We start from the raw sequence: 26,220 nt of genomic DNA on the forward strand, positions 1-26,220 counted from the left end.
TCTGTTTATGTGCCCGTTAGCAAGTATTCTTCAAAAGTTAAGTTGGTAATCCTAAAGGTTCTGGAGTTACAGTGCAAATTGTGGACCGTGGGTAGGCTTTTGAACAATGGGAAATGCTACGTCTCGACTAGTTTTCAGTTAACCCCACCTCCCCTTTGCATGATGACAGACTGAAATGGGCAGTAGTCATACACAGCCATCTACATGACAATGGGCCCCATTACGTGTTTGGTGGAAATTTGGTGGTAAATCTCATGAATTAGCTCAAAACTCGATTACCGTTACCACTACTTGGTCCAATGGAGTTACCATGGCATTACAAGTGGTGGTAGGGTGGTGTAATTCCCCATTTTTGGAGTCCGTAGGACTCTGTGGTGATTTTGTCGGAATATCTCCTGGTGATAATTCCAGTGCGGTAATTCTGCTGATTGTTGGCAGTGAGGGGGAAGCTTTACCTCAAGCAATTTGTTGGAGGTAAATGTTCCACAATACCACCAAACCTTTAGTATGGCAGTGCAGCAATGCAGTGGTAAAGTGGCAGTAACTAAATGAACGCCACTTTTACCTGCACCACCACACTTGTAATGAGGCCCAATGTCCTAAAATGGCAGAAAGGAAAACTTTGAGTTATGCCTTGAAATGCGGAGCTGAGAAATAATTGCCCCACAACAAGAGGTGACGGTTAAAAAAAACCATACATTTTAACACCTTATTTATTTATTTGTTCATTTGTAAAGCGACCTAACGTCAAGGTATCTGGGCGAAAGGTACCTTGTCTTTCACACGTGGAATGTCTTGACATACTGCAATGCATTGAGTATGTCTTTATATCAGGGCAAATGTAATGATTTTAAGTAACGTCATTTTTCCAACAGACAGAAATATATAGACTGGGAAAAGGGGAATCGCATGCAATGACAAAAGAGGTATCTGAAGGGGTGCCCGTTTTTTGAAGAAAAAAAAAAGATATACTTTAAAATGCTACATTCTGACCTATCCAAGGGCCGCCGACAGTTTAACTATTGATAAAAAAAGCCAAAGATCCAAAATGATCTCTTTAGTAGAGAATCTGACAGAATTTGTGAAAAAAATTCTATGGATGTCTGACTCTTCAGACAAAAGACGTTAACAAGAGTGGCAAAAAAAACAACAGGCTTCAAGATAACAAAGAACATCGTGAAATGTCTTTAATCAATCACAGTTGTCATTTGGCACAAAGGCTAGGTCAATAAAAAAATGCTGCTTGGCAAAATTCTCATTGTCTTGCGTGTACAAGTACAGATTGCTGCATGGCGCCAAACACTGCATGCCTCATTCTGTCTTGTCTCTTACTTCAAATCCGGGAAATTATTCAGAAAAAATGAAGAGTCTGCCCTCTGGTCAATGATAGTCTTAGCTACTTGTCAATCCAAACCAGAAGTTTGTTGAGACATTTAATTACAAGATAATGTAGTCATCAAAATGTCGCCCTGGTAACTGACAGCTCATTTTGGACCGCAAACGTAGAGCTACCTCCCCTGAGGTCAGCTATGTTCCGAGGTTAACCTAGCAGTGACAAGTCCTTTATTATCACATTATACATTGAAAAATATGCAATTATACTAATAAATTAATAACAGTAATAGAATGACAGTCATAATTGCATAATGTACATGTTGTCAACTGCATGTTTGTTACATGGTGGACATTTTATATAATAGCACGTTTTAACACAGCATTAAGCGCTTCGCGGAATGGCACCGAACCAACGGCTGCCGCTGCAATTCCAGAAACTTCCGGCATAGGGTTTGGTGGAAAGCTCAAAATGTAAAAATGCACTTTATCTTCTAAGCTTATAAGAAAAGTTAAGTCTATTGCAAACATGCTCACACTCCTAAATGCACACAAACTCTTGCCCATCAAAGCTATCAAAATCTGTGGCGTGCGATTTAGATGTTTTTTGAAACATCATGATTTTAAAGTCATGTCAGACTAGCAATCCTAGCTTACACCATCTGGGCCTTGCAAAATAATGCAGTCTTCCCGGGTGGCCCATTGCGGGTCACAGTCGATGCTGTCACACGGGTTTTGTAAGTCTCATGAAGCACAACTGATGGCAAACCAGCATTTGCTCTGGTTTTGTCCTTTGTGTTTGCAACCATCGCATTTTGTTATCACACAAGGGACCTTGAAAGTATAAATGAAGCAGGGCAGAACTACCCAAGTAGAACAAAAAAATTGTACCTGTGATTTACACACTCACAATTTAGTACAATGTCATTCTTCCCTTTTCGGTGCCACTGAATACCTTTAAATTGGGTATTAAAACAGCTATTATCACGACCCTTAGATGCAGGAGGAATTTTGCATGGAACACTGTTTAATACATAGTATCACTAAGAGAGCTGGCCTTGTCCCACTTTCTCATTTGTTGTTTCATTTATCTTGCCTGTATACTGCCTGGGGGAGGAAGAGGAGGGGTGAAATGTATTAAGTTTTTCATGTTGTAAAATGAATGAAGAGAAGTTTAAAAATAAATAAATAAATAAAACACAGCGGGAGATGTGTAAGGTCCTTTTCAAAAAGCGCACCCTTTGATTAGAAATGTTTTGTGTAGTGGCACTGTGTTGCAGTCCGGAGCATTTATGTGGTTTGAAGCGTGAAGATAACTGGGCGCAGAAATCGCCAGCAATGGATCCATTTCCTTGGACCAGTGCGCCTTATGTTTTTCCTGCGGCCCAGCCCAACATGAGACTCCAATTGACACTTGTCGATTTTTGAGTCTGTTACCCCTTTTTAGCACATGGAATGTTACAGCTACCTTGTCTCTGCAAAAATCACCTCTTTGTTTTTGCTTTGTCACCCCGAGTGGGAGGGGCATGCCCAGAAGTGGGTCCCGTGCCTGCTGGACCTGGAGACCCAAGCTACTCCTCACTGATGAGCCCCAACAAGGGGGAAACATGTTTGGGGATGCTTGTGGTCTCGTGCAGAAGGGATGTGGCCTAGCAGTTCGGGATGGACTGCCCCTTTTGGGGTGGGGCCAAGCCTGATTTGCATATTGTCTTTCCCCTTCTGTAATGGCTTGGCAGGCGAAGAACGGTGGTCTGGAGGGTTGTCCAGAGCATTGTCAGTGGTTAAGATTCATTCTAAACCTTCCAGCCATCACCTCTTTGTTTTGCTTTGTCACCCTGAGTGGGACGGGTATACCCAGACTTGGGTCCCGTGCCTGCTGGGCCTAGAGACCCAAGCTACTCGTCACTGATGAGCCCCAACAAGGGCGAAACATGTTTGGGGATGCTTGTGGTCTCGTGCAGAAGGAATGTGGCCTAGCATTTCGGGCTGGACTGCCCCTTTTGGGGTGGGGCCAAGCCTGGTTTGCATATGATCTTTCCCCTTCTGTAATGGCTTGGCAGGCAAAGAACAGTGGTCTGGAGGGTTGCCCAGAGCATTGCCAGTGGTTAAGATTCATTCTAAACCTTCCAGCCATCACCTCTTTGTTTTTGCTCTGCAAGAATACAATGGAAGTGCCGGGATTTTGGCACTGGGGTGGTTTTGCATGGACGTGGAACACACATGTTCTTCCCTGTTTCCTGTGATTTCATAGCGCTGGTGATAAGCAATGCAGTGCAATGTGACGCAAATTCACAAAAAAATCCCTTTTCACAAAATGGACCCAGCAAAAGAATCGATTTGTATAATGTGTACACTTTATTTTATTATACAAAGTGATGTTAGCTACGAAGTGACAAAGTTTGACCATGACCACTGTTAAGGCCCAGCGCCTCTCGCTCTGCCACTGCGCTTTTCGTGGTCCTGTGTGATCTGCAGGCGTGTTTCTACTGTTAGGGCTGCAGCAGTGGTCGAAGTGTACGACAAGAAGTAGTGGAACTATGTTCCCTTCTGGCCTGTCCCCGCTCACCACAAACCCCATCACCACACCCCCTCCCACGTGCCATAAAACCCCCTAAACACACGGCCTTCTGTTTAAGGGAACGTGCAGCTTTCAACGTCTTACTGCCCTATTATTTTTAAAACAAAACCTATCCCCAACGGTTTCTCTTTTTAAATAAAAGTATAGGCACAGTAAAACTTAATTTAAAAAAGTAAAGGAGCACCGCTCCTGCCCACTTCCACAACTGGGTTGCGGGGGCTGCATCGCTGGTGTTGTGTCCGGTACACACCATGATCCCCTTTCTAAGATGGTGGTTGTCTCAGTCAGTACCATTTTCAAGATGGCGTTATGCATTTGATTTCAGTTTATCACTTCTGGTTCTCATTGAGCTATCACTTGCAATGTCTTTTGCAGGTGGCTCTGCATTGCATTGCAGCTCTTCCAATTTCCTCTGTGAGCTATCCGGATCATGGATCTGTTGTTGATCATGTGTCCTCTCTTTATCTCTGCGTCATCGGTCTTGTGCTCCACACTCGTCACCATTGTTTTGCTCAGTGATCTCCTTATCGTCTCTTTCTTTGCTCTCCGGGTGCTCCTCATCCCCATTCGTGGCCTAGTCTACTTCAGAACATCATTTTGAAAGTTTATATTTCTCTAGGGCCTTTTCTCATAATGAAAAACACATGCTCCTTCCTGCCATTGCCTCTTGTTACCCGGTTCCCACCTGGTGGGCGGCAATGTGGCTATGAGAGTCTGCCCTTATCTCCTTAGCCAGATGCCCAGAGAGTACTCTCAGCAGAATGTCCAGCCCGTGCCACTCCTGCATACAAGCACTAACTTAAATAGTCTAAATACAAATTGATTTTTGTTATTCTAAAAACCTAGATACATTGAACAGTAGCGGGTGGGGCACTCACTCTATGTAGCACTGACATCTCTGTGCCTTTGTGTTGTAGAGTGGTAACTAAATGATGCAATGTTCCGTAAACTCTGTCTCAGGTGCAGGCACAGTTCACCTGTGCATGGTGAAGAAACTGCCTCCAGGCTGAACTCACTGCTCAGGCTAGTGTTGTCCTGCCCCCTTTTGTTTTGGTACCCTAAAAGATGAATTAGCCTTTGGCGACCTTGAAGAGCAATTCCCTCTACATGACTACCTCCCAAGCTTGTTTATGTTGATTATCATAATGCATATTCCCTGAAGCCTATTATGGCGTATTTATTCCGTTCCACGAGCTTCACCGCCGGTAACAGCCCGGCAGACCGAGTTAAAGGCTTGAGCAACGCAAACAGGTAAGCGGGTTGGAGGGCCAAATGACTGCAGCAGTGGGGGAAGCTGGTAGGCTGGGGAGCGACGATCAGGCGGCCTGGAACGCAGGCTAGATCAGGAGTATCAGCCTGTGTTTCTATCCTCCTGATTGGCTGGCTCTCACCCACAGGGTGCTAATAGCATATCTGCAAATGGCTTACCCTACGTTTCAGCCCTCTTGGAATATACGCATGACTGCATTGATGATCTTGACTTGGCATGGGCAATATTAGCTAACTCTGTGCCTGTTTGGTTTGGTGCCATGTGCCGGCGCAACACACTTGTGCCTGGCACAGAGATTGGTGCGCATCTCATTTCCTTTGTTTGCCCTAATCAAGAGCAGGGATGTATTGTCTAGTAGTGAGTGCGTTTCTTCTCATGGACAGCCATATATGCGCTCTTAGGAGAGTCGGATCATCACAGAACAGCGGTGTCTTCTGCCGTGCCATGAAGGTTTCGATAGGCCTTGGAACTGAAGGTGTGGCACTGAGGGTCCTCACAAGTGAAGATGGAGTCTGTGCAGCCACCTTTGTACTGTTACCAGACCCGTCTATCCTCAAAGCCGAATTGCAGGTTGCCCACACAAGTACCCAGGCCGCGCTTCCCTTGCTGAGCTGTGGCTCTTCTCCAGGAAATCCTGGCGTGCCATTGCAACGGGAACCTTAACCCATTCTCCAAGGACAGGACCCTGATTGCGTATGTGGCATTAAAGACTCACAAAACACTCATAGGAAGATGACGTTCGCCATTTATGCCACAACCCCTCTTTTTGAGCTACTTTTGTGATTTACAAAGTGTGGCCTCAACAAGGACAAGGAACTTCATGCAGCCTCTCAGAAAGGCCACAAGGATCTCTTTGTGCATGGAGCTCCATAAAGATACAGCCCTTCTTGTTACAGAGTTTTACACGCTAAATACCTGAGACGCCCTACATTCAAACCTGAATTGAAATGCCAACAGCCTCAATGTGAGAGTTGTAGATTCAGAAACATGATTCTGAGCTCAATAAAGTAGTTCTGCATCCCCCTCATACTGATGAACATTGCATGCCCACATGGAGACCTCTCACGAAATGTCTGCATGCCGTAACACAAAACCGGACTCACCGCGGCTATGCAGAAGCAGTGCATTTATACAGTCCATTTCTGTGCAGATATGTGGGAAATGGCTACAAATAAGGGAACGTGATAAAAAATTAACGTAATCTAAAACACGGCACAAATAGATGACTGGGCACTAAAATGCCAATTTGTATGCCAGACGGCTTCCGGAGCACAGTCCCCTTGTCCATGACTTCACCACTCCCAATTTTCTCTAAACCTCTGAGCCAGGTCATTGACACCATGCTGCATTGACTGGTGGGTTGCTGCACTTCACAAAGGGGAACCCTTCAAGCCCTGCTGAGGGCCCCCCACTGCCACTGCCCCCCTCCCTGCAGGACGCCCCACGTACCGCAGGCTGCAGGGGCCCCTGTTACACGAGTGCCCACCATCAACAGTATAAAGGGACGCTCCGTGCCCTTTCCTTCTTCCTCAGTGCAGTCAGTACTTTGGCAGACACACCTGTGGCTCTGATCCCAAAGAAGACCAGAGAGCGAGTCTACAGGAACTGATGGATGCTGCATATTGTAAGCACCCAGGTGGTGTGCGACGCAGACGTACGCTCCATGCATGTGTCTGTCTTCATCCCAGGCCCCATCTACCACTCCAACCTACTACTAAATGATAGTAAGACACAGTCCTTCTCAGCCATTTGCAGCATTCTCAGTGCCATGAAGTGGCTGCCTCTCAGGTAGGTAAAATGGACACCAAGTACAACAGCACGTGCACATGGCTGGACCATTTAAATAAACAGTCACACATAGACATTCTTGAAAATACACAGAAATATCGAGTGCACCAAGAATGAACACCATCCAAAAATGTCACCTTGCAATCATTTGCATCTCAGGAGACAATATGGATGGCCTACTACCATTCATTTTATGAACTCAATTGAATACAATGGGAATGACTGCCCAGCATGTGATCTCTAAGGTAGTCACCGACATGTGTGAGGATTCAGATTGCATCATGAGCAGAGACAGCACGAGTCAGAACTGTTCCCCACAGTAAAATATCTATCAAACATGCATTTCTTTATGTGAAATCATACCTCCCAAACCTATCACAACATTTCCCAGAGTGCATCTCCCGAAATCTTCTAACCACCCTCGTAACCCCGGGACGATTGGAGACCTGAGGCCGGCACAGGTAGGGCTATTTCCTGCAGCAACCCTGGCCAGTTCAGAATGGGCCTGCACAGCTCTTCTTTAGAGCTAGCTGCTCGCACACCTGCTGTAACTGCTGCAAATCACCCACAGAGATGAAAGAGGGAAAAGTGCAGGATGAGGGACTTTTTCAAAGTGAATAAGAAGGGATCGAGCGTGTCAAGTTCTGTTTGCCTGGCAGTGGCCCGCTTTTGCAATATTCGTGTTTTGAAATGAAACAGCTCATCAGTTTGAAGTTGCCTTCTGTGAAAGATAAAGGCAAGTACTGAGGATGTGTGGTAAGAAAGGGCATTTTCAAAGCAGACAAAAGAGATAAACAAACCACCTTTGATCGCAAGAGTACAGCGAAGACATGCTATGTGGTTTTCATGTATAAATAAATATACAGTGTTTCTCTATAGTACAGAATGCTGTTAAATAAAATAAATAATTCCATGCATTGTACTTTCTTAAATCTGATATATGTATCTCCCACATTGACTCAGCTGTCCCACTTGAGTTTTCTCATTATACATTTGGACATATATATTTAATCTCCATTGCAGACTCTTGAAAAAATGTTAGCAAACAAGTGACAAAGTCATAGCTGAAAAGTACTCATTCTACTCCACGGCTAGGAGCCTAACTAGTCGCCCACATCTGATCCGTCAGTTAGACCAGTTACCCTCTTCGTCGTTTGCATTGTTGAAGTTCACCAGAAATCGCAGGTCCGTGGGTTTTAGGGAGTCTCATTGATATTTGTTCCCTAATATTTCAATTGCAGGCCACAGCTTATGATGTAGCGGAAGGGGTCGGCGCCGGACGGGCCCGGGCGAACCCCTCATAGAGGCTGCGGCCCCATTGCAATTCCATTGTGTTATGTTTAAGTGTGAGCAAACCTACAGAGCGGATATGCTTATGGTCACCCCGCAACATCCCTGCCGCACTATTTTGCTTTGCAAATTCCTCTAGGTCTATTTTTCCCCATAGAACTCTTTCACATATCCAAAGTCCCCTCCTTGTTACGGACACCGTTTGGGAGGTACACGAAGATTTACTGGGTAGGAAAGTTGTATGTGCAAAGTACTGGGCCCAATTTGAGGGGTCGCGAATATTGAAGGCCCTATTTCAGAATTAGCTACAATGTTTCCATTGTTTGGGAAGCCATTCTCCTGTGCTGGAGGCTTCCATCGTTTCCCAGGGTTTCCGTATGAACTGGCATCCTTTCTTTATATGTTAATCTGCATGAGAATGGGTTTTTGTAACTTAAAACCTGTTATTTTGTTTTCATTCATTCATTAAGGTGAGCTCACAATAAAACACCCCATCTATGATGACACAAGATGCATCTCCCAGCCCATTTGCAAATCTTTCATTAAAGGCAGATAAGATGGCGATCTCTGGAACAGAAAACAAGGCTTACCTCTGCATTGAAGTGCATCCCCATTCTTGCCGGGTAGTCTTTTAGACGTGGCCGATGAAGGGTGACCAGACGTCCCGGTTTTCCCAGGACAGTCTGGGGACATCACCCTCCGTCCCGGGGTCCCGGGAGTTTTTTCATTTTAGAAACCCCGTCCGTAGTTTGCATGGTTGGGTGGCTATGGTCCCGGTTTTTGCCGGCACCCGATTCTGAAATCCCGAAGTGGGGTCCCGGCGCGACTCTTCCCTCTTCCCCTACCCAGCGCTCTCCTTCAATGAGAGGAGTGTGCCTGTGAGCACACCCCTTCCCAGCCCCCGGCAACAGGCCAGCGACATAGAAGTAGGACTACAGTGTATTTGTATTTACGTTAGTCCTACTTCTATGTCTATGGCCAGCCCCGTTTTTCTTTTTTTTTTTAAATCTGGTCGCCCTAGGCCGATGTCAAAGATACAAGGCACATCCTGGTAGAAAGAAATAGCAAGGAGGCACAAGGGAACCCAAGCAGAGCCATCATTTGACTTTGTTATTGAGGACTGTTGAGGGAACCTACTTGATCCACACTTGCAGATGAACAATGAAGATTTGTTGTATATGCTTCATCTATTAACTCTGCTTTTACTCTTGCTTCGGTGAATTTCGGGTCCTTTCCCTTATATTGAACTTCAGCTTTGCATTTGCACCTGTAAGTTAGCCCTTCTCTTCTCAATGTCTGGCCCTCCTCACACTTTTGGATTGCTTTCAACACACCTCAAGGAAAAGCAGGCTCCGCCTATCGCACATCCTTCATTGGGACCCAGGGAAAGGCGCTGAGCCAATCAGGTGGCTGGAACAGCGGGTGAGAATATATACTCTAGGTCAGCTGTTTCCAGCCACCTGAGGTCCTTCCCCGAGTGGTGCCATTTCTTTCTTCTTTTTGAATGTGGGGAGGCAACAGGGAGCCTCTCCCGACTTTACTTTCAATGCCAACCAAGTCCCAAAATAGATAAAAAGGCACTGGGTTATAACTGCCACCCATCGAGGAACGTCTATTTGCCTTGTTCGAAGTGATTAGCTAAGGTAGTCAAAACTGTGTACCTCAGCAGAACGTTAAAACAAAAAAAGAAAAGTTTAATGAAAAATGACCTCTGTTTTAAAGACCTGGGGCTCCCCTACTTGCCAGCCTTCCATTAGGCTTCTAATTGTCTTCGGTCGGTAGTCGCTTTCCATTTGGGAGAGAATATTAGAAGATTATGCTTACACCCAGCTTTCGGGCAGCTCACCTTTAATTCCTGAACTGCAATTAGATCTAAACTTTTCTCTTGCCCTCTCTTCCCTTTTTGCTTTTTAGGATAGCAATTAGGATGGGTTGCCGGAGAGGTTAGCCTTTTATCCTTCGCTATTACTCAGGCTGATGGAGCTATTAAAATAAAGGCAAACTGTAATTCTTTATTACCTGCCCGCCTCTCTTGCGCGCGCGCCGCTGCGGAGAAGAGCTACATGAAAACAATGCAGCATTATTGAAAACTCCCAAACACATCAGGGGACGTGGGCAGAGGCACTTTCCCAAATAATAGAGAGCTCTTTTGGGGGTAAGGGAGGTTAAGGGTGGACAATAGGGGGCGCCGGGTGTGCTTGCCACCATTTCACGGGCTTGCTTCTGATTGGTCGGGCAGAGTGACATGAAGTCCGAGAAATAAGCCTGCAATTAGCGTGATCATTAACATGGGCATCGTGTACGTTGGTGCGCTTGTTCTTCTTCTTGCTGATAGATTTTTATCCATCAGCGGTTATTTTTGGTTACCGAGGCTTGAGCCTCATTACTCCATCTTCTCAGGTTGAGTGTGTAGTCGTGGGTTTGTATTCTTCTTGGTCTGTGTGGTCTTGTCACAGTAGGGCTGGTTTCACAGGGTCTTCGCAGTGAACGTTAGTGTTCACAAAGAGGTCTTTAAAGTGATCGCCGAGCCTCACAGAGCAGGCGCGAAACAAAATGAATCCAGTTCAGCTGAATAAGGCTTCCGGGGTCTCCAAGGAGGTGGCGGAGCTGCAGGCGGCCAGTGGGGGCCGAAGAGTGCAATCATTACTTAACAGCGTGTAAACAATGCGAGATCTGGCGTGCATTTCGTTTTATTCGCCTCTCTTTTCCCCTTTTGCATTTTCCATCGCAGAGTTTCTAGTTGTGATGGCTCCGCGGGGACAGACGGTGGAGAAATTTGATTAAATGGATGCCGTAGGGTCGTGACCCCGTCTAAACATGCTGCAGCTCTCAGCATTAATCAAAGAATGTAAAAAATGTCTGACCTTGCTGTGTTGGGAGCGTTGGATTAGGCTGTGGGGGGAGAGAGGTCTGCTTGGGAGAGCACTCGGGCTGTTTGCACAGGAGTGGTGATGAAACAAGCGGCCAGCGAGGACATTAGCCATCTGATGTGCTGTGTTCCATCATCTTTAGAAGCCCTGATCTGATGATAGCTTTTCAGAAGCCGGGGAATATGGGCGACTACACGCAAAGGGAGTCAGCGACAAGCAGTCCTGTAAGAAATGCGAAATGAAAAGGACATGTGAATCACTCTCTCTTTTTTAACTATTGTGCAATACTGATATTTACACTGTTTTCAAGTGCTCTTAATTTTGCAAGATCAGAGAATTTAGGGCCCAGCATATTCGATGCGGTTACTCCAAGATAGGGACTTTTGAGGTTCTTTGAGATACTGTTGAGAGTCCTCCAGAAAGGCTGTCTGTAATAGCCCAGACTTTCTGAATAAGTTTGAATCACACCTCCCCCGAAGTTGTTCCTCTCTTTTTCCGTATATCTGATTGACCCCCCCCCAATACCACGCTGATCATAAATATACCAATTTGAATTTAACTCTGTTGTATTATAGCTCATGCCCTCGCCGATGTACAGTACTCGGTGGACTCTCGGGTCAAGATTTGCATTCCTCATGTACACCAACTAATTATATAAAACACCATTTATTTGCCCAGGATCACACAGGCTAGTCATATGGGTTAGCCAGAATTATCTATACAGAAGAGGGCTTCCAGTATTACTTTCACAGGTCAATTCAAATATATTTATACTTCTATGACTATGAAAACACCTTCCTTCCTAACTTGAAGTTACAGATCACGCTTTATCGTAAGGTAGTAGAAATGTATCAAACCAGACGATTTAATTATTAAGAATGGAACATTTTTAAAACCAGATTGCCCATTCAGCAGTACATGAATTCTTACAATCATGAGGACACAAATGTGACAAAACAAAAACAATATTTTTCAGTAATTCATATAGGACTTCCTTAAAATCCCAAAACACCATGGTGTGCTACGTATATCTGATATACATAGCACACCATGGTGTTTTAGGGTTATAAGGAAATCCTATATGAATTACTAAAATATTGTTTTTGTTTTGTTGCATTTGTAGCCACATAAGTGTAAGAATTCATGTACTGCCAAAAGGCAATCTGTTTTAAGAAATGTTCCATTGTAATAATAAAATCATCCTGTTTAATACATTTCTACTACCTTATGATAAAGAGTGATCTGTAACTTGAAGTTAGGAAGGAAGGTGTTAGCTAGTATTATAACACACATCTTCTGCATAGACAGTGAACTAATACTACCCTGCCTCACAATTCAGGAACACGATTACCAGCTTAATTCAGACAAGTAATCATGGGTTCGAAACAATTCAACTGGGAGACTTTGTAACAAAAGTTGTGTTTGTCTGTTTTAATAATGCTATATATTGGTTTCATGATAAAACATCTATTTCACTGCACTCGAAGAATGGCTACAACTATAGCGCTGGACAGTCCAGCAGCATATGCTAATGCAAAACCATCTTTCGATCAAAATGAATAACAAAACATCTGAAAAAGGCGGTAATATACATACATGCTCAGAAACATACACAATAGCTGCATATAGCCAAGACTGGCTTCCACCAAAATATCTGCATTCAATATGACTATCATCTAGGTAATCGGGCAACTATCTGTCAATTGCCATGCATTTCAAATGGATGTTGTCTGCAAAACAGGCAGATTATTCAGTGTTCTGATCTGCGTTGTACCACCGGATGGTATTCGCAAGATTAAACTTTCACAGACATCACAAGGGATTTCCCTCACAATTAGTAAATTGAAAGTAGAATTGACCAAGGCAAATATAAAAGAAAATTGATGATTTAATAAACAAACATGTTAAATATACATATTGTTTGAAAGAAATGAACACATTAAATTGAACAGGTCTATTGCTACCAAGACTAAAAAAAAAAGCAAAACCATTGCAACAATTAGAAATATAAAAACGTTTAAATCACATATGACTGACAGACAAAACAAATATTTCTCATAGGAAAACAATCCACTACATAAGGTTAAGGAAAGTATTTCAAAATAACACAATCCGTATTGAGTTATGTGTTGCAAAGAGATCAAAATATATTGATTAAGTAGCAGTTCATGAAAGTTGGGAGACGACACAAAGATTCAGAAATGGGGTTCATCGACTCAAGCTACTTGACTTTCGGCTTCGTGGGTAACTGAAAATAAAGGCCCAGCCTTCATCAGGAAGAAATAATTCAGAGGTAGCAAAGTATATACAGCCTTCAAATTAAACGGGTAATCAGAAAAGGGAATAGCAGCTTGTTGTTCATACCAAGTGTGTTTGTGGCAATGGAAGGCAATGAATAGAAACAAATCGTGAAAAACTGCAGTTGGCCAGCCAGGTAGTACAACTTGAAATTCAGCAATCTGATCCCTCGTCCCTATAATTTCTGCTCAGTGTGCTCAATAATATCTTGCACCTCCCGCCTCCCCAGATGAATCCCCTCACCAGTGAGTTCAGTTTTTGGAAGAACTGCCCCAAAATAGCCTAGGGTATATTAACAGAATGGTACAGCATGTGTGGCAGTACCACCATCTTTAATATAGCTGCCCGGCCCATCATAGACAACTGTAGCCTCTGCCAGAATTCTATGGATCTTTCAACTGCCTGGAGCACCCTCAGTGTGTTTAGTTTGTGTTCCTACCGAGGATCATGATAAACAGCCACTCCCAAGTGCCTGAATGGTCCGACCGCCTACTTCAGCCCCAAATTCGGTAAGCGCTTTTGGTCCAGCCCTACCAGACCAACCAATGGGAATATCCTCGACTTCTCCCTGCTGATGGTTATGCCTGACAACCTTGCAAACCTATTCAACACCTCCAGCATGTACAGTAGGTTCACCTTGAGGTTCTACACGTATAGCAGCACGTTGTTCGGCATACAGTGAGATCACATGCATGTAGCCTCCCACTGGTATACTCGCCTCCTTAAAATCCACCTGAGGAGAGCCGCCAAGGGTTCCAGCGCTAAGATGAACAGCATGGGAGAAAGCGGACACCCCTGTTTTGTTCCCCTGCCCAGTTCCCATGCCTCAGAGATGTATCACCATTTTTACCCTCTGCAAGAAACCTGGGCCAGCCCCGAAGTGCCGCAAAACTGCATGCAACCACATCCACTGCACCGACGAGTCAAATGATTTAATCGCATCTAGCGAAGTCATTACATACTCTTCCTCCGCCCCCTGGTTTTGTGAATTATGTGATGTAGTCTGTGCAAATTACAAGACGTGCTTCATGTCGGGACATATCCCGTCTGATCAGAGTGTAACAGAGTACTAATCACCCCACGTAGTCTGTTTGCTAAGAGCGCAGCCAGAACTTTGCAATCCTGATTTAACATAGAGAGCGGTTTGTAGGAGCTGCAGTCAAGCGATGATTTGCCGGTATCGGCACAATAGTCCACTCTCATATACTTGCAGGCAGCAAACCCACTTCAAATGCCTCTTCCATTATCCGTAAGAGATGCAGCGTCAGCTCATTCAAATATTCCTTGTAGAATTCCACCAGGAGGCCTTCAGCCCACAGCAGAACTCCAAGTGGTGCAGGCCTCTTGTTTAATGACAGCCGCTGTCTGCCCTCCTGTGCAGCACCACCCTCCTACCACCTTTACCTCTCATTTAATGTCCAAACCTAGTCTTTTGCATCCCTATAGCCAACCGCTGACATGTCACTGCAACTCCCTGCAGCACACCGCTCTCCGTCTATCCAGGCCTCTGTGTGGCAACCACTTCACACTCTCTGCAGCCCAGGTACTGGCCTCCTCTGCTTGAACTGCTTTGGGTGTGCACTATGCTGCCAGCTTTGTTTCTCCCCCAGGCTCCTACATACTAGACCCCTTTGCACTTCGTGTGGTCTACGTTTTCCTGCTCCGGCCTTCAGATTTCCCCCTGTATCCAGCACCTTGCAGCCCTCACCTCAGGACCTACGCTTGCCCTGGCATCCAGATAGGAGTGGCCTGTGTCCCTTTGCCTCCGTTCTCACTCACCGGCGCGCTCTCCACTGCGCAGCAGGAATCCGTTATTCCTCAAAAGGGGAACTTAAGCAGCTGCTGCTCCTCCGGTAATTGCTGCGGCCCGGGCCTGTCAGTGCCTCATTTTGTCACTCTCCACAGGGGTGTTAAGGATTTCAATCAGGCACACACCCGGGTCTCGCCTAGCATATAATGCACAAATTAAATACTTTTTTATTATGTCAATAGGTTCAATATTCTGAGTGATATGCCACTCATATCACACCCGTCTCAAAATACCCCCCAGGTCGCACTGGACCAGGAATCAGGCTAGTTGGTAAAAGTAAATATTTATGTATTTATTTAATATTCAAAGAAACACAAATTTTAATATATATATGGGGCAGCAATCACCAAGTGGTGACAATACAATTCAGAAAATAAGTAAGCAATTGAATTCACTTATAGTAATGCAGAATAGAAACCACAGGAAAAAGAACTGTTTTGGTTTGTGAACAGATAGCGCTTATGTTAAGTTTTCCCCCTGCAAAGTTCTTAATTCACAATTGAGCAATTCTACACAGATGTAAGTAAGCAGCAGGTATTTAGGAATGAAGAACAGAGTACAGTGTTTGGATGCAATCTTCCCTCCCCAAACAAGAGAGAAAACCATTTTTGGAAATTGACACTTTTTAAACTGACAGTTGAAAATGGCTTTGTGAAACAAGGAAAAGTTTGCAAAAATGCTTACATTGGTAGAAATTCTTATTAGAGCAACACTAAACAGGTCCTAACAAACATGAGCTACAAGATAAACAACAGTACACACTTTAGTTCAGAATGGGAGTTAAGAAACACTTTGGATGGGAAAAGACACGTGTAAAACCTTTGCAAAATATAAATTTGCGGCAAAATTTCACTAAGCGATTTTTAATAAAACGGGTCAAATACACTGTGGGATGCGGTTTTTAGTTGTAGATGCAATTAAGGGTCTAATGTTTAACTGAGAGGTGAAATTAGGTCTAGCTATAAAATTTAAGAATTTATGGAAGTATTAGTGAGAGGCGTTTTTGAAAAAATAGGCGTGAAAATGAAAACAGAAATCAGTTCTTACAATGACAATTATGCTCTAAACTAGGGTATTCAGGCTGGTTACCAGTTTGAAACACAGTAAACCCCAGAGTGGTCCTCGGAAACCAACCCCAGCACTTCTGTGTCCGCCTTGGAGGACTCAGTCGGATTATCCATGGGATGATATTAAGGGTTTGGGATTTTCAAAAGACGAAAGGATTTTCAAGAAATTATTACTATTACAAGAAATCAAAGCAAGGTTTCAGACTGGTGTGACAGTACTACAAGTTCTTAAGTTAAAGAGAGGATGGGTTGAGATTGGGATAGGACAAGGCAATATACTATGGGTTACTATTATTCCTGTTGATACTTACAGTCCACTGTAATTAAGATTGTACTGTCAGGGTTCTGGTCATCGGATCGGGTCTACTGGCAGCAGGGCCCTTCTGGCGGAATTGGATCAGCTGTGCGGTTCTGGTCAATTTGGACTACACCTCAGACTGGATTTGGATTGGCCCTTCTGGTCACTGAACACGGTAGATTAGCGGAATTGCGAGTTTCAGCAGGTAAGCCTGAATGGTAGCATGCCAGACTGGATCAGAACTAAATTCCCTTAAGTATGGGATGGTTGGATCTGGGCCTAGCTGAAAAGAGTTCAGCAAATGCTGAGGTCTGGGTTTTGCAAAGAAGTCTGGAATCAGCTGCAAGATGAAGAGTTCTGGAACAAAGTGCTGCGCGGAAATCACAATGTGGTCAGGAAGCAGTCTCTATGTGTGGTGAAGTTCCTATATTTATCCTACCAAGTGACATCACAAAGTTTATGGTAGGGGCAGAATTTCAAACCGCACCCCCATGGCTGTGAGTGGTCAAAGGCACTTGCCTTGTTCTGGTTGGAAGTCAGAAAAGAGCTGTCATCTTTATGATATGATTTGGGAACTCCCCCATTGATTTGAACCACAATTAAACTTTTGCACAAATGTACATTTCTAAAATTATGTCCCCTAATAAAATCGGACACATACATTACATATTTGATGGGTTATTTTTACATTTAATTCCTATCTCTGTGAGAGGTGTCTTTGTCATTCTGTGGAATTTTATCAATTTTAATCATAACAGTTTGGCCTAATAATTTCTAATTCAGTACATATCTGGGCGATTATCACTAGAGCATGGGTACACAATATTAGACTTGCAGCATTAATAGTTTTGCTACAATTAGGGTTTTCCTGTAACTTTGGTTCCTTATGTAGTACAGGGTTCATTAACATCTTCAAAGCAAGGGCCTAAAATTAGATTAACAACTACCAATTTTTAGATTTGTCCTCTTTCATCTTGCAAAGTTAAAGAATTTCAAACTTAATCACAAATAGGCCTTGAAACACCAAAGGTTCTGGGCAGTTTTTTATATTTGTAACTTTCCTTTCAACATGCAACAGCTGTCACATGTCTTTGATCAGGGAGGGGTGTCCTCTTCCTTGAGAGGGAAGCTCCCCTGTAGGGATCAGTAGGCAGCTTGTCATTGTCCTTGGCTGGGCCAGAGACAAAAGTCTGATGATCTCATTGTTGTCATTATGCGAGAACCCCCAGCATCCATTAAGCCTTCCTGTACCAGGGGAGTGTCAACCTGAGGTGTCATCTTTCCCAGGATGGGCACTGTCAAGCCAGAATAAAGCAGTTAACTCCAAACTGAGTTACTTTAAAATTCACTTTAAGGTCTTTCATTTAAAACATATAACAATAAACACAGTTTATAAGGGATTTGGACATTTAAAGAATTAAGCCCTTCACAAAAACATGCTTTTAAATAGGCACATTTTGCAATTTCTTCAGGGAAAAAGCACATTTAAACAGAGTCTTTTACATCAGAGTTTCCCTTGCAGCATACACATCTGTTCAGCACCATTTCTGTCCTTGGGTGCTGGAATTTGTTTGCAACCTGAAAGTAAGTATTCAGCCTATGCTTGGAGTTTTCTCTGCACAGCTGAAATTGTTGTATGTTGCCACTTTTATCCGCATTTTTCCCAAATAACTGAAAACAAACTGTTGCTGGACTGGTTTTTCATAAAATACATTTCTTAGCTGCTGTCAGTCAGTGAGGCCCAGTTGCTCTGAGCCACCTGGAGGATCTGTGATTTCAGTACCCTTTTAATTTCAATGGTTCACTTGGAAAATGACTGGGTTTAATGCCAAACCAGCACTTTGAAGGTTGCAATTGATTCGGGAAGCTGCATTTTAAAGGGCATTTTCATTTTTTAGCCCACTGCTGTGGGCTTGCTTCATGTACAGCACCCACTGGCATTCTTCTGCAGTGAGTTCTGTTTTTGCACCAACTTTGACTGTGTGTGGCAAGGGTGTGCAGCCCTTTGTGATTTATGAACCATGTACAATTTTACAGACTTTTGCGTGCACATGGGTTAGCGCGTCCAGTTTTGGCTGTTTCTTTCCCCATTGGCAACAGGGTGCAGTGGGGTGCATCGGCATGGGTAAAAATATCCCACAGGGGCAGTCTCATCCCCTGTGCACTCTTCCCTCCTCAGTCTCAGCTGTTGGGCCACCCGCTGCCTTGTACCGCTCTGCAGACCACCTCCTTTACAGCTCTGCTGGGCTATTTACCCCCCTCCTGGCCGCTCCATCATTTCGCTGCGCCTCTCATTCGGCAGCCTTACCCTGGCTACCAAGTCCCCAACAATCTCACCTGGCTGCCACTTTGTTTCTTCTCGCTGCTATCAGCCTCCACAGTCTGCAGCATGTTACCCCCCTCCACTTGCCAGCAGGTGCCAGGTCACTCGAGTGGCTCTCTTTGTGCCTGCTCCACCGCTAGAAAGCCAGCCCCATTTTCTTACTGCAGGCTATGCTGTATTTCAGCCGCACTTTCTCAGCACACCCGGTGTAACATGGCTTCCACCTTCCCACCTGCACTCTACTGTGGCTGGGGAAGATCAATCTATATTTTTGACTGTTTTCCCACTGTACGGCTAATCTTCTTTTATGGGAGCTCACTGGGCTCACGTCTCCACAGCATGGCTGCTGGACACACACCCCACCACCAACAGAACTGTTCAGACAGAGGTAAGAAGCGACAAGTTCACCGAACGATGTGGTAAAATAGTAATAGCGCTGGAAGGCCTCTTCCTCTCAATTTTATGTATTTTACAATAGCAACCACCATATTGGTAACTGGCCTGCTTCGGACACTATCTTTTTCTGGAGATTTAATACCTTCTGTGACTGCAGTGTGTATCGCCGGACCTGTCACTGTGACCTTGAACTGATTGCCTTAGGATAAACGATACTGGTCACAGGCATATCTAGTTTCTGTTTTCTTCCATGTCTGTCTGCAGTACTAGAACACCAAGGCGGTCTGCAGCTAATGCATTAGAGTGTAGGTCCAGAGGCTACTCGGTCTCATTATCTTTCACTTAATAATGGCACTTGTTTGCCGGTGCGGTACAAGTGCTCAGCTCACTGTGCTCTCTTAATGGTTGCAGAAGTGGAAACAGCTTTATCCTCTGTTACTGTAAAATAAAGTCTGTCAAGCTTTCTATTCTCTCTCCTCACAACCTGTAGGGTCCCACTCAGGAATAATAATCCTCTTTAATGATTTCAAGTCTCCGCACGGAATGGTTGAGGCACCTGCTTACCCAGGCAGGTGTCTTGTTTAAGAAGGCCTCCCAAGAGTCACATCCAGAATGTTGGCAACATTGCTGATGATGATAGTACCTATATTCAGAATGTGATTCGCCAACCTGGTGTTTACTAATTTAAGCATATTCTCCTTGCGTTTGAATATCTGGTTGGATTAATTTAATGTTCAAATTAAGTGGTAAAGTCTGAATTATCGAGGTGGTGAATTACAATCAATAGATGAAACCAATACTCTGTCTCATTGTGGTCTGCTACATTGGGTCCTTTAGTGAAGGTGTCCGAACAACAACTAAGGCTGTAGTCGTTACATTTTCATAATGCCCTCCAAAGAGCAAACAAAACAAAAGAAATGTATGATAATGTTAGCTTCTGCATGAATTGAATATAAGATAAGATGATAACCTTCACTGATGTAATGCATCTTATGGCTGTAAACCAATCAATGATGAATAAGTTGAATTATATGTCTTTAACCAATTTCGTACGATCAAGCGCCTAGATATCTCTGGGTTTTGAGCGCTATATAAATGTTCAAATAAATAAATAAATGCTACTGGGCATAGCGTTTTAAATTTTTTTTTTTCAAATAGGAGCAATTCTTTTTTTTAGCCTTAATTCCATAAAGCAGGTAAGGTTATCTCTATGTCCTGTGTGCCGATGCACCTTAAATGAATACTCTCCCAAAACAAGGAGGAACTCGATAGACATAGGCAATGTCCTTGTGTGTGATTACAATTTAACCTAGAAAATCTGTGCTCATTTACTTTCCGGTACATGATCACGCCTAATCTATGAAAGGTTCTCCAGCATTGCCGGTGGGTGTGAGGTCAGTGCAATAACTGCCCCAGTAAAAGACAATTGGGCGGGAGCTTGGGGCGCCTCCAGCGATGAGGCTCCTCCATATTGCCACACCATCGCGCAGCAAATGTGTGCTCATTGCCAGTGCTACTTAAATCAGTCCTAGCGACGGGTTAAAATATCCCTTAATATATTTACTCCGTGCACTCGCCCAATTTTACTTTCCTAATCTTGAAGTGTTCAGATACTTTGGAAAAAACAGACATTAAACTTAATGTCCAGAATTACTTTGCCATTGTTTCCTTTGTGGAAGGGCTGGGATACAGCGCGTGTTTATGTGAATACGAGATGTGGGCATGTGATTAGTTAAGGACATTAACATCAGGAAACACCCATAAAAGTTGGAATGTTCTCATTCACACTGTGGCCTTTAAGAAAAAAAAAACAGTAATTTCTAAAAGCACAAGCAGTATCAGATCCGTGAAAATCATTTATCAAACGTGCTGGTTTGCTGTGAGTGAGCCAATGGCAGCACAGGCTGATTTCTGGCCGTGACCTAGTACTGGTAACCCAGTTGGCAAATTCATGTGCTAGTGCTTTGTGGGTGTCTCTCCTATCCAGAAAATTCAGTAATATTAAGAACCAGGGACAGGGGTCTCTCAATAGATGAAGTCTCAAACAGCGCACTGTTCAGAAACGCATTCTTCCAAGGACATCCACTACTAACAAGCAGGTGCGCCCAAAGATGCCAGGGCCATAAGGAGATTTCATCACGGGAGAATCCACCAAATCTGCTTTCATCGAATTTCTTTGATTGAATTTTGCCCTAAATATATGTGGGGGTGGGTTTGGGTGATAACTAATGAGGGGGTTATGAGAAGAGGGTGCAGGAGTCTCTCCCCGCATATATGTGTGGCAAAATCTACCAAAAGAAAAAAAGAATATTCGATAAAAACGGATTCGATGGATTTTTTCGACCAAATCATATAGAACCCCCATGGGCAAGGTAGCCTGCCATTTTGTTCACAGTCTTATCACTTTTGTTATCAGCAGAGTCCCATTGCCTCTATCGGGAGGAGCGTGTGTGCACTGGACAGGAAGCATTTAATGTGCCCCGTTAGCTCCAGTTCCTCTGATGCTTGAGCGTGCATGGAACCGTGATATTAGCAGCTCTTGAAACATTTGTTTGGTGTTCCAGATTAAGGATTGAGCCGACTGCGCATTGCTGCATTTATCTCCGGAGCAGTCTATGCATTCTTCATCTTCTCTTCCAACATGGCTGCCGTCTCCTCCAATAGCTTCTTTGTTGTTCCAGCTCCTGTGATTCCTGAACTGAGGCTCCCATGGTTAGCCTGCATTGCCTCAATTGCTGGTCCAAGTTATCCCTTTCTTTGCTTATCACCACAAGTCTTGCCATCAAAGCCCCTTTTCTCTTTCTGAGGCACACCATCTGACTAGAATCCTTTGAAATCCCCTGTACCAGGTCTCAGAAAGGATCTGGGTGATCCCTTATTCTTGGGAGTCTAGTGTTTCTTTTTAGCTCTTGCCGTACCCGTCTGATGGAGCAAATGCATAGTAGGTGGAATGTCTCTGTAAGGTCTGATCTTCAGGCTGGTGAACCAACGTAACCCGCTGGCTGCCGTCTGTTTCTGTGAGTCAGCTAGCATCTCTCTGAGTAGTCACACGTACATTCGTCCTCTGACACTCGGGTGCATGCTTGTTTCCCCAGCCCTCATCATTGATTTTGAAAAGCCGGCAATGTTTTCCCCTCAGGTGTAGAGAAATTTCAAGGATTCTGGTCAAGGCCTTGCAGTCCAGCTCCGTCAGACTCTGTGTGTGAGTTTACACCCCTCGGGCTTGTTGTTTTGTGTTCTCTGTGGCCTAATTCGCCTTTGCTCAATCCAGATGGTGTTGAAAAGCTGTAGCCCGCACTCGTAAAAGGAGCTCCCCCTCTCATGTATATGAATGATACAGATTTCACTGGAGTCTGTGCTCTGACCCCATGTTGGAATCCACCATTTCTCCTTCTTATCTCTATGGCTGTCATTTCCAATGGATGAACGGAGAGAAGGTGCATGTCTGCCATCTTTGGAGCAGCCTCATTCGGGATCATCAGTGCAGTATAGTCCTGACAGCCTTCTGGTTGAAGCATTTGCATTTGGCCATGTTTACACAACACCAAGAAAGGTACAGTGAGTTTAAAAAGGTTTGATAAAAACCCTTTCACCTGAAATGTGAAAGTAGGAAAGTCCATTTGAGCCATGCCATACATTCCACAACGCCACCTAGTAGCCATCGTATTCATTGGCATCAGCTTTCTTTTGTGTGTTTTAGTTAGGGGAGCTGCCTCTGTGACGCAAAGCTGCGCAAGCCAGGGTGCCATCACTGTATTACCGTTGAGTGGGGGTCATTACGAGGTAGGCGGTAAGGGGTTAACGGCGCCAGTAAAGGTGCCAGAGCCGTCAACCCCTTACCGCCCCATTACGAGTCTGCTCACGGGGGCTCGAATGGGAATGGGGATGGGTTCCTTGAATGGGGAATTACCGGGCCCTCCAAGGTCGGAATGGCCTGGTAATTCCTCATTCAAGGAACCCGGACCCGGTACCCGGTAAAGGGGTAGCCATGCCGCTACGGCATGGTTACCTACAACCTCGTAATGACCCCCAGTGTGTGCATATTCATCGGCTTGCTGCATCTGAGTATTGATATTGATATTTTATTTGTATTGCGCTCGTAAACAAGTTTTTCAGAGCGCGAAACACTTGTTTTGCGCTCTGAAACACAGACAAGGAGCAGGCAAGCAGGCCTGCTGGTGCAAGCATGCTCTGACCATTCAAGAAGTGAACACCAAATCCAAAAGGTGTGCCTAAAATTCTAGAGCTGCTGCCCAAATGATTTGTACAGCTGAAAAAGGAGTGCAAGTGGCTTGTGTGCTTCTATACATTGAGCCAATTTGATTTGCTTTTTGACATGCGTCAGCTTGGACTTGATGCCCCCACTGCACTCGCCTCCTAGGGCAAATGTGCAACGGAAGGAAATCAAGCACTGCAAATGGATGCACAGCCAAGGGTGTCTTTTTTGAACTTCACTTTCTCAAGAGAAATATTTCTTGTGAATGAACTGAAATCGTTTGCAGCCTTTGTAGAATCAACTGATCCCGAATGCATTACCTCTTCTTCACAGAACACCATATTTAAGCATCTGAGTATTTTATTTTGATGTATCATGTACCACGTTGCACCTGGTGGGCCTTTTAAAGTACGGTACAGTGTGGAAGGGGAGAGCAGGCTTTAGGATCAGAGGCCACGGAAGAGTCCGTGCAGTAATTCTGGGAGGCAGAGTGCAACAATCACGTATCCCAAATCTTCTGAACTTCGTCCAATCTGGATGAAGGGCAAAACGGAGAGACTTTCGACAATAAAAGTCTTTGTAATGAAGAGTTTCCAACCGAAAAGTGTGTATGCTGGGGAGCGGTCAACAATTTGAGACTTATGGCCAAAGGTGGCTAGTAGGCTATGATGATCCTGGAGTAGTCCTGCTTAAACGCTGTAAAAAGTCTCCCACAAATATTCACTGGTCATGCCAGTGAGATGCAGGAGTCCTGCGACGAGATGAGGGTCGATCTCACAGAGGTCTCGAATCCTACCACAAAATTGCAGTGGGATTTCAGACCCGACACTAATGGAAATAGAAATAGAAAAAACACTGGTTCTAGCACATGCAAGCTTGCTGGACATATGATATCATATGCATAAAAAAATAAATTGCAGGTTCATGGCATGGCATCCTGCATGGGACGGCCGCCTGCGATTGCTCAGATGGTGTCCTCACCAGATCTGTGTTAGGGCTGAATCACAACTAAAGCATGATGATTCCGCGTACTGGGAATCTCCTGAAATTCGAGTGATTCCAAGTTTTAGGGAATCGGTTTAAATGGGCCTTCTAAATGGCAAAACTGCTTTCCTCACAGTCTTGAGCTAAAAAAATAAATATAGGATACACTTATTCATTTCGTGTAGGTTTAATGTATGTATTTCTCTATTAAAACACTGATACCAGCATGCAGCATTGCAGTGCATGTGGGCTTTTGTTGCGGTGCACAGGCGTGTGTGCAGAGTGGACAGCTGACTTGTAAGTTGCTAGAGGGGCGTTTGGTCACAGATGCTAGCATGTGGTTCATACCTTCCATGAGACCATCCATTGCAATTCCATGCTTTGCATAAGACAATGGGCCCGCGAGGCCGAGCCAGCCTGACTGCACTAGTATGCAGGGCTGGATTTATGCGAGGGCTCTGTTGACTCAAGAATGGGGACATTTCCCTTTTGAAATGGATGCTCTTATCTTTATTGTTTCAGTGGGCTATAGTTTACATGTCTCTGCTGCGCACAGCCGCAGTTGCCTTTTCCAGAATCACTTAATGAACGAGCTGTGCATGGGGGGGACACAGGGGCGCTGAATGAGCAAGCAAGTCTCGCTAAACACAATAACATAAGAAGGATAACCTTGGCGGGACCTTATCCAACCTTCTGCAGCGCAGTCATCCACTGGAGAAAAAAAACGTGCTAACAAATTATCTTTTGCAAGAGACACAATGGCACTGTGAAAAATCGAGATTTGCTTGAAAATGGTGTGAGGGTTTATTTTATGCGCTCTTAGCGGAAGCGTTTTTTTCAGCCGCGTCACGCGTTCAGGCCGCAGGTTTGCGGTCTGGCGTCATTGCACGGTGGCTTACGTTCTTGCCTCTGTTTTGGTTGCTCTTGAAACAGTGTTCAAAAGCCACGCAGGTCACAATCCAGCTGATCATGTGAAGCATGTGTCGCAGGTAGTTTGCAAGTGCCTTTCATTGACATGCTTTGTCCAGGAAACCTTCATGAGAGTGAAGGAGGGATGCAAATCTTGAGGAGGGCGAGAAGGTGGGGGGCAGGACACTTGCAGACCGTGATCGCATTTCAGACAGATGATTGGAAAGCTACAATATGGGCAAGATGTAATAGCACCCCCCCCCACCTGAAAAGACACAGTAAGCACTGTACCTGAGCACAATGTCGAGGCTAACGGGTTGATGGAGAGCGTCACCAGGCCAACACCTCCATTACGGCCTCTTGTGTCCTGGTCCTTCACTCATGCACACATCTAGGCACTTATTCATGGATTGGGCATAAAGCCTTTTGGTGAGATAGGGGGTCTGAGGGAGCAGTAGGCACAGGGTTTCCATTACTTAAGGCGGACAATGCACTGTGGAAAAGGGACAGAGGCAACCCGGGCTACAAAACCCGTCATGCACAGCGACCTCGCGTGACCGAGCGCCATGCTTGGATTCCAGGTCTTTAAAAGGCCCAGGCACTGTGTTCCTCCACTCGACATCATAGTATTGTAAACCTACTGGCCTCATCTTCGGCACCCGTATAGCCCAGTAGATTTGGTCTTCGGTAAATTCCATTCCACTGATCCATAACTCCATCCTCACAGGAAACCTGCCCTGTGAGAAAAAAGAGAAGAAAGTTAGAGCATTTAACTACAACACCGTGGCAGC

At 44.6% G+C, this 26,220-nt stretch overlaps 1 protein-coding gene across 15 annotated transcripts in view; it reads left to right on the forward strand.

The window, feature by feature from the left end:
- DACH2 (dachshund family transcription factor 2) overlaps nt 1-26,220 on the forward strand; it is a 1,006,899-nt gene that overhangs the window by 196,791 nt on the left and 783,888 nt on the right. The gene's annotated exons all lie outside the window — the stretch shown is intronic.

Source organism: Ambystoma mexicanum, chromosome 5p (genome assembly GCF_040938575.1).
Source record: "Ambystoma mexicanum isolate Mex_15411 chromosome 5p, UKY_AmexF1_1, whole genome shotgun sequence".
In the NCBI taxonomy this organism is placed as follows: Eukaryota; Metazoa; Chordata; class Amphibia; order Caudata; family Ambystomatidae; genus Ambystoma; species Ambystoma mexicanum.